The 10,292-nt window shown below is 39.1% G+C and overlaps 1 protein-coding gene across 1 annotated transcript in view; it reads right to left on the bottom strand.

Annotated features, from left to right (window-relative positions):
- The window catches only part of tfr1a (transferrin receptor 1a), a 30,246-nt gene extending 29,149 nt beyond the window's left edge, over positions 1-1,097 (bottom strand). Inside the window, exon 1 of the mRNA XM_034137951.1 lies at positions 970-1,097. The gene's annotated coding sequence lies outside the window, so the exon portion shown is untranslated. The remainder of the gene's footprint in view (positions 1-969) is intronic.
- Between the last annotated feature and the right edge of the window lie 9,195 nt (positions 1,098-10,292).

Genomic DNA, 10,292 nt, shown 5'->3' on the forward strand with positions numbered 1-10,292 from the left:
CATGTTATGTAGTCAATTTCACTATAGAGGTCCCTAGCTATGAATACAGGGAGGCAACACAATATGCCTTTATTTCAGATAAGTTCAGATAGATTCAAGTAGCTACTTCTACTACAGACACACTTAAAACTAAAGCAGAACTTTTATTTGTACTGCTTGACTCAATAACTAGTTAAACCTGTTATACTGTGGTTGTTATTTAAAATCAAATTCATTCCCATTGGCAGAACAAATAAAGGCGACAGTTTGGCTTTTCACCTGCTGTTAGTCTGAACAGGTTTTTTTTATCTTCAGTTATGAGTAATATCACACTGTATCACCATTGAGAAACTTCCTCCACAACCAAATTTAAAAAGTCCCTAAAAAGCATTTTGAGCTTTATATTTTCACCTAAATATAGACCAGCATGTTGGCTTGTAAAAATAAAAGTAAACAGTCTAGACTGGAGGTAACATTTATGATTGTTTTAGTTATCATATCTTATCTCTACAGTTGAAGCCTGTCAAGGTCAGTCCACACAGGGACGGTGTAATGTCTACCTACTGACACGGTTACCCCTGGGGGTCATTCAGGGAGGCTAGCTGCTTTAACCCCAGCACTGTGTAGACCACTAGAGCCTAGCCGGACTATCTGAACGTGTCTCCCGGCTTCCCTCGCTATGAAGCCCCGGCAACATGACAGCCACTACTACCGTATCCTGCCAGTGAGCATTATTATAATGAGAGGAGGCATGACTTCAAACAACAACGCCTGGTGCACGCTTTGTGTAACAAGCTAGGACACTACAGCGTTAGCATTACATTCATAAGTGTAACACAACTTAAACAGGTCATACATTTGCCATGTGATAACAATCTCTCTGAGGTAAAACGGAGCTGTTCTTCCTCCAGTCACGGTAACGTTTATATTTCAGTACAATTTCACATCTTAGTTAGAGCTTAGCTGTATGTGAGGGGTAAAAACTCTCACCTTCTTTTCTCAGAACAGCTTTGACCCACTGACTTCTTCTGTGACAGCCTTTGACACGAGGTACCGCTCCTACTTGCTGCTTTCTGATGTAGTTGAGCCGGTGCCCTTGACCATGCGTCTAGCAGCGATGCCTATATGATTGGTTAGCTTTTACTACAAAAGGCGTAGCTTCAACGTCACTTCCAGACATGATCTCGCGAGATTTGGTTGGTGATGCTCAGGGCTCCATGTGATTTTTGACACAATATGGTTCATACAGTATGTGTATAGGATGGGGCAACTTTTTTTTATTTCTGTTTTACCATATATGTTTTTGTATGAAGAAGTAAGCTGTTAGGAAGTAATTATACATTTGAAGAGATCACTTTAATCATACTATACTGCTCTTTTGAAGATCAAACAGATACAGAGTTGAAATAAGGTCGTGGTTAGTGTAGGGAAGTACCCATCGTTCCTTTGTAGCCTACTGTACACGTTCACTTTTTTTACTTACAAATTTGACCTACTTGTTTACTAGAATATTTTTTATTTAGTAAAACACCTACTTAATTTTAATGGGAAAATAGCAATTTGCACTCCTCTAGATTGATTTAATGGCTTATTTATATTATAACCATAGCATGAAACATATTAAGTAAAACAAAAAGTAAAAATGTGTGCAGTTGACATTTCATATAATTTCCCACTTTTTTTAATACTAATATTATTTTAATAACATTACAATCAAAATCTAGTTTAGAGAAAAGCCACCTAAGTTGTGGATTACCTTGAATAGCCCCCAGTGTGTCACAGACAAATTGGGGACTTCCATCCCGAAGCCTTGAAATGAGAACAAACATAACACCAGTGTGCCACAGACTGTTCACTTTTCAGAACCAGACAGAGTTTTCTCTATGCTGCAGCTGTGAAAATATCAGCTTGGAAAAGGAAAGTGAGTGTAGGCCTTTTTAGTTTGGTCAGCACAGATTTTTTCCAGTAAGGTTGTCTGGGTCTATTCCGGCTTTTTCTATGATCCACCATTAATACAGTAATATATAAGGAAAACTTAGTTTGCCATATTTTGAAAAACTTCCAGCGTCTGTAGCCATCTCTGGTAAATTATTTAGCACAAAAGAGGATACATTTGCTTTTACATAACAGAAAAACACACACTTAAAATGGAGACAATATCGATAATTCGGCACCTTGTTGTGTCAATACAGACAGGGTTGACATATCAGCAGCTCCTGGGATTGGGCCTTTGAGGTGGGTCGATGCAGAGCAGGCGTCTGTGGTGGTAAATTATTAGTAAGTCTTTGTAAACACGTGGTTCTTTTACTTTTTTGATAGCTAGTTTTGCAATAACATTTATTTACCATCACGTTTAATTATTGATTCTTGGACCAAAACAGCCTTAGCAAGGTTGTGTGACCGTCCCTTTAATTTGGGGTACTTTCAGTAATTACATGTTTATGGCTATTCCTAAGCTGCTAATGTATATTTTGTGCAAACCATGTTATTGTCAGAGCTTAGGTTTTAATATTTTTCCCACAGCGTGATCTTCCCACAGTTTGGGTCAAATTCCCTGCTTACAAATGTTCAGGCAAGCTGATTAAAATATCTATATTCTCCATGTATATTAAACACCTTGGTTCTTTACAAGCTATATGTTCTTACCCTTATAAAGCCACTGTATATCTTCTGCTAAACAAAACACTGGGCATAATGGCAATTTATTCCTCTTCTCTCTTGGAAAGGATTTAGAGTTTGAAAGTTTAACAGCATTGTCCACGGTGAGTCGTTGTCCTAGTTTTGTGCCGTCCCTAGGCCAAGAATGTGAAGTCCCAGTAGAAGCTGTCAGCAGATTGAATGAATCTCTTTTCTGTGTAATTATTACTTGACACTCTGTGGCTGGTGTCAAGCAACAGGTAATAATGTCTTAGCCTGTGTTGTTGATCACTCTGGAGCAAATATGTTAGAGCAGACAGCACATCTAACAGATTTCCACAATATCTGTACCTACTGTGTGAAAAAGGGAATGTTTTCTCACAGAAAGTTTAAATTCAAGGTGGAGGTGGAGATGGTTCTGGGCCTTCCATGGTACATGGAAAATGTGTGCAGTTTGCAGTAAGTCGGCCGAGAGATCAAACTGTGATGAAATGATTGAGAAACAACTCATGCAACACTTTAGTTCCCTTCTAGAATGTGAAAACATCCTAATTAGTATATATTATAAATATTTTTTAAGTAACATAATACTTCAAAATTACTGGTCATGCACTGACAATTGTTTGCAAGGATAGAAGTTGACAATAATTCCAATAGTTGTAATACATTCTTAGTTTTAAAAATGTAATATAATTACAGTTATTATGCATTCTAGTACTGTAAGTTTGTTTGCTTTAAGTCATGAGAAAAATCCTTAAATCTAGTGACCACAGAGAGACTTCTCTCAGTATGATGTCTGTAATGTATTATAGCTTAGGCTTGTTATAAAGTGTTGATATCTGTTTTGTTAATGTCAACAAGTAACCAGCTAAGTCATAATATCCCATCTGGTCAAGGAGACGTTAGAGAAGTTAATATTGTTGAGGAACCACTCCATAACTGCCTACAAATTTGAATAACGTCTGCAAATAAACTTGATTTCAGAAACGATTTTATCCCGCACAGGAAAATACACTCAGATCCCACTTTTAAAGGTAAATCTAATTCAATCCAACATAACTTGCTTATGAAACTCATATTGCTCTTGTTAAATGGGTCAAAATTAAAAGTAGTGATTAACTGGACCACATTATATTGAGAGGTGTTTGTTATTTGTTTGTCTCCTTCATTTACATACATAAGAGGTGACGAATATTACAAACACCTCTAAATATAATGCAGACAAGTACAGCACCACTGCTAACTATGACGCCAACCTATCATTTAAGAAACACCTCTATGGCTATCCACCCAAATAGAGCATCATAGGCATCACAAAAGAACACTTTAAGGCAGAACAGTTCAAGTGGATATAGATTATGTTGGACAGTTACTTAGTACATTAAATAAAGAATTGTAATTAAGTATTGAGGTACTTTTCTTGAGTAGTTCAGTTGCCTGCCACTTCACTTTTAATATTCTACTTTTCACTGCACATTTGACAGCTCAATCTGAAGATTCAAAATAAAAATACGAAAAAACAATAACATTGAAATGATCCACATTGGTGCATCAATTAGGAAAATTCTATAAATAATATGTATTTTTCTGTAATGGGCCAATGAACAGAATGAGTACCTTCACTTTAGGTATTTGAAGTGCATTTTGAAGCTAATATGTGTATACTTTTACTTGAATGCAGGAATTTACTTGAATATTTCTACACTGTGGTATACTTTTACTTGAGTAAAATATCTGACTACTTAATTTTCCATGGATTAAAAAGGTTTACAATTAGTCTCATTGGAAATCTGTGTTTGGTGCTATTTTACAAAGAGCACTAAACAATTAGCTTTCAGGATAAACCAAGACAGCGGGTGTTTCTCAATGTCGAGTACGCTTGCTTGGTAGCACATGTCTTCGGAGTCACTGGGTGTTTCTCAATCGCGAGTAAAGCTGCTGCAGAGCCACTATTTCAAGCATAGTACGTCATCGAGTGCCGCCGAAGTACTGTTCCAATGTCCAGCATACTTGGAATTCTACCGAGCCCGGCGTACTTCGTTTGGAGAAATGTCGAGGCTGCACATGTGTAGACTCTGCGGTCTTAAAATCCCCACAATGCTTTGCGCACGGACCAATTTCCCCAAATCTGTGGCGGAAAATGTAAGGCGGGGCCTCTCATATGACGCACACCTGCACACTTGCTAGCCTGTTCCACTCTTTGTTTTCCGAATGCCAGGAAGTATTCTTGCCTCGCTTCTGAAGCAAGTGACTCGGAAGACATGTGCTACCAAGCAAGCGTACTCTACATTGAGAAACACCCACTTGCTTCAGAAGCGAGGCAAGAATACTTCCTGGCATTCGGAAAACGAAGAGTGGAACAGGCGAGCAAGTGTGTGATTTGGGGAAATTGGTCCGTGCGCAAAGCATTATGGGGATTTTAAGACCGCGGAGTCTACACATGTGCAGCCTCGAAATTTCTCGCTACGAAGTACGCCGGGCTCGGTAGAATTCCAAGTATGCTGGACATTGGAACAGTCCTTCGGCGGCACTCGATGACGTAGTATGCTTGAAATAGTGGCTCTGCAGCAGGTATACTCGACATTGAGAAACGGCCAGTATACTTAGCAAATATTACCCGCTTAACATCTTCATGCTAGAAACGAGTGCAGACATGTTGAGGGGCTGTTGCTAGAAACTCATATAACCCCCGTTTGATTTGAAGTTAAATCAATATTTAGGGCTGTTAGTGGCATGGTACTTCTCCTTGATGTTAGCTTGTCACTGTTAGCACATTAGCATGTATCCACCTCTCAGCATTGCTTATCAAACACACTTCATGGACCATAAAATATGCTTTGGTAAATGAAATACAATTCTTTAATGTGAAAACTTTCCTGCTGCTAGTAAAACCGACACTGATCTCAGAGAATCCTTCATTTTCTCTGAAGACGTCGGACCTGTGCGAGAAAGGAAGTCCGTTTCCATCAATGCTTCTAAATCCCATAATAAAGAACTCTTGAAAAACAATAAACACTAAAGTCAATAATGAGAGCAGACTTTGCAGGATGTAAATTCAGAAGCAGTGATCCTTTCTTTGAGAAAAGCAAACAATGTTGGTCTCACATTATCCCAAGCTGGATTTAAAGTCTTTCATAGACCAAGAGTCCTGGTTGAATATGGGACAGAAGAAGCTGGTAATGATACCTTATGCTTATATCCACATTCACTGACAGAACAAAGCCAGGTGAAGGAGATTTATGTCCTTTCTTTGTCTTCCTCCAACGAAGGTTTTGATGTCTCCTCATTTTGCAATCTATCTATTACATGGTATTAAGCTAACGTTTTATCGAAAGCGACGAACATAAACGTAATACCGTCGACATGCGTACTGAGCAATTTGGGGTTAAGTAAGGACACCTTGACATGTTGACTGGAGAGGGTGGGATCCAACTGCTGACTACCTGGTTTGAAGAGCATCACATTAACCCTCTGTTCTGTTATAAATGACAGAGAGAGAGAGTGTTAAACAGTGAACACCTGTGATTGAGTCATGCATAATAACAACATGGAGGGGGAAGCAGTTATGAAAAAAAGTGATATACTGTTCTCTATTTCTGCTTTTGGTTATCTCAAGCAAAAATCAGTTTTAGAGTTTGTAGTCCAAACTGACACGGTTAAGTTCTGAGGGGCTTTAACTAAAGGTTCACCCATCTGGTAATGATTAGCTTATAAAACTGAGTTTGTAGAGACACGGACTTGGTGTTTGGCCTTGGGTAAGGATTTGACAGGAAACCAAGATTATGCAGCTGCACACTCCTATGCAACCACATCACACACCTGCAAGCACGAAGTGGAACCAAACCAAACTTCTGAAACTCAGACAAAACCAGCTCTGGCCAGCATGCTTGGTGCTGTGGTGATACTCTGGCAAAACAATGTTCTAATGTAGGCTGAGTTTCCAGACTAAATGGGGCATTGTTTGATCCCACCATGAAAGCCACATATGATCGTAACATCTTTACATATATTAGGTGGAAAATTAGATCATAGCTAATATATGCCAATAAATAAGGGCTGGCTCAGGCTTGTCTTGGGCATAAACTAGAGGCATACACGTTCCCTTTTAATTTGTCTTTTTCTCATATTATCCTAGCCTGTATGCACTCATGTCCCAAAACTGCATGTTTTTAAATTAGCATCCAGGGCATCTTTTCTAGAGTTTCTGTCTTTCGCCTGGCAGGTCGCCAGTATTAACGGTTAAGTCTTTATTATGATTCATGGCTGGGCCTGTTGCCGTGGTCCTGCAAAATGACAACTTTATTAAAGGCTGTGTGGGTTTTCCCTGTCCTGTAGTGTGTTATATAGGTTTTGGTGCATGTAAATGATCTGCAAAGACTCAAATCCCACAGTTTCCTCCAGAGGGAGTTTCTCTCCCACAAACTCCTTTGTTAACTTCTGTAACATAGTGACATCACTACGTAATGTGTGTGCTTCTATTGGCTAGCCCTCAAACACATTGCACATGATTTGCTAAGGGATAGGACATCTCTAAGCGGTTGACCAATCACAACAGAGCCGGCCAGCTAACCAATCAGAGCAGACTGGGCTCTGGTTTCAGACAGAGGGTGAAAAGAGGTGCTGCAGCACAGGCAGTATGAGAAAAATAAAGAGCTTTTTCAACATTAAAGCCTGGAGACATGTCACAGTAGAGACACTAAATACAAATATTAACCTGAAAATGACCATTATAGATAATATTCTTTCACAGTTAATTGTGGTTTTTGCTTTTCCACAACGATTTTCTAAGGACAGATGGTGTTGTATGGTGTACACATTGTAAAGCACCCTGAACAAAAGGTGTAATTTGTGATATAAGGCTATATCAATAAGATATGATTCATTTATTTACTGTCTTAAGATGTTATTTTGTCTTACATCATTTGTAAGCCCCATCAAGTCTGGGTCCACCTACACAGTTCCTGTAAGAAACAAACCTCCTACAGCCTTTCAGAATGAACTCACACTCATTCTCTCGATCGCGCCTTTTTCACTCGAATATTATCTGTTGTCGCCTTCCAACAGCTGAACAGTAATGCATCACTTTCTCAGAAACAGATGTCCTTATCAACGTCCCACCCATGAGCCCTACTGAGCCCTGCACTGACAGTGCAATCTGCATTATGAGAACAGAACAATCTGCCTCTAACAGAACCCCACTGCACACGTGAGAGACAATGTGAGGCGACAGCTGGAAGCCAAGGTGCAGCAACAAGTAGAGCAGGATTCTTGGCACAGTTGTTCCAGGAAGTCTTAAAGGGCCCATGTCATGCTTTTCTGGTTATTACCCGTCCCCTTGTGTGTTATGAAGCTTTTTCTGCATGTAAACGGTTTGCAGAGTCACAAACCCTCAAAGTACACCCTGTAGCGAGTAAAACTCTAACACAGAAAAGACCTGTCTATGCTGCCCCAGAACGCCTCGTTGGAGATTTCTCTTTTTCCATTGTTTGCTTCCTGGGTTCTGTGACGTGTCAATACCCAAATCAACAACAAATGACCGGATTGGCCCAAATGGACCAATCCGCGGAGCACCTCACACACCAGGATCCCTTGGCTAACTAACAGGGAGTCCCCATTGACTTGCATAGAGCTCCCTGAACGCTGGTAATAGACGAGTTGGGATGGCGGAGAAATGCTCTCCGCAGACCCATTCTCACAGCGTTATAAACCTTTTTCTTACTCAATATCAAGCCACACTTATTGTTTTTACTTCAGCTGTGAGTGTTTGTGTGTGCTCAGGATGAGTTTCGCTTGTTCTCGCTGTATCGCCGACCCGGAAACCTGTCCGCTCCTCGCAGCAGCTCGCAGCAGCGGCAAGCAGCAACGAGCCTCGCAACGTCCCGACCAATCAGAGCACACTGGGCTCACAGGGAGGGGGGGGCAGGAGCTCCAACAAGCCGTTTAGGACAGAGAGTGAATACACATATATGCTGTATGAGAAACCAATGTGAGTTTGGAAAATTGCACAATTTAAATCTATTCTAGTAGACCTCAACAATGGAATTATGATCAGTAGAAATGGCCATGACATGGGACCTTTAAAGAGAGTACAGTTGCACCATTGTAAGACGTTACTAAATAAATAGGGAAGTAGTGATTTCTAATTACGGCAACGATACTGAGCACACGAAGGTACAGAAGAGTATTAGAGTCTGGAAAAGGGGCAACAAATTGAGGAGGAAGATTTTGTTTATTTGAGTTTCGAGAATAAGTTTGAAATGTTGAGAATAATGTTCAATACCCTTAAGAACAAACTCCCCAAAAATTGAAAAGTAAAAAAACAAACACTTGTTGAATAAATTAGAAATCGTAGGGATTAAGTAAAAACATATTTTGGAAGTTTCCTACATTAATGTATACTCCTATTGATAAGAGGACCAATTGTGTATATATGAATATATGTACCCAATAAAATATCAATTGAATTGGTATTTGCTATATATTTGTATGTACATTTGGGAACGCTTCATGGAGGGGGGAAGGGTGGGATTGGGGGTTTACAACTTCAATGCTCAACCATTTGTGCTGTTATGAAAAACTGATAAATAAGGTTAAAAAAAAAGTATTGAAGAACAAACTCTAAAATCATGGAAATAAATAGAAAAATAATTTAGAAAATAAACACAAAATGTTGGAATAAAATGAATAGTCAAGAATAAACTCGAAATGTCAAGGATTAATGTCAAACTTTTCATCAATTCAAACTTAGCTCATATACGGAACATTTGACTTTAATCTTGAAATTAAAAGTAACAAAATAAATCTCCGTTTGTTTCCTTCTCAGCGCAGGCAGAACACACACAAAAGTATATTATGAGGAAGTAAGGTAAAGAGGAAAAAGAGGGGTGGGGATGATGCAACTCTCCTGGGGTCCTGCAGATGGATGATAAGCTATCTGTCTAATGGCAGCGCTGCTGATGCACACAGGGCTGGCTCCAGAAGACTGACATATTTGGCAACGTAATGACCCACGTTATAGTTAGGGCAGAAGTGAACAGTATACCGGTAGATATTTGTAACTTTGCATCCCCCCTTTATAATCTTTTTCAATGAAAAAGGCAGGATTCGTGCTGGCTGCTGATTATTTTCAAACTTTTTGCGTGTTATACAGATATAATATTCCTATATTTTAGAGGTAATACAAAGCATTAATTCACATTATTCTTAGCAAGCACAAAATATTTATTGTGTTCTTAATGTGGAGAAATATATATATATTTTTCCACATTAAGAGCTCTTTAATTTGTCTTTCAAACACTAACTCCTAAATGGGAAATCACATATAAATATTTAGAAATATTCATTGATTATCATCAACTTATTTTTACACCCCTATTGTACATGTATTACACCTACGTTACTACTGTTATTACACCCAATTTACACGTATGTTACACATGGACACAGCTTGTCAAATGACCGTTTCCCCCGGGACACAGAAACCATTTAAGGTTTAAAAAAGAAACACATAAGATTTGCATAAAGCATAACCAACCCTTAGAAAAAATCCTCTCCATGCCATCTTGTATTTTTCAAAAATTCAAATGATGCCCTTAATAACCCATTCTGAAAGCTGGTGTGCTGTATTTGGAGACAGCAGTGACACCAAGTGGTTGGTAAAGGAACAACATCATCAG

The sequence above is a fragment of the Trematomus bernacchii genome, unplaced genomic scaffold (genome assembly GCF_902827165.1).
Source record: "Trematomus bernacchii unplaced genomic scaffold, fTreBer1.1, whole genome shotgun sequence".
NCBI classification, from domain to species: Eukaryota; Metazoa; Chordata; class Actinopteri; order Perciformes; family Nototheniidae; genus Trematomus; species Trematomus bernacchii.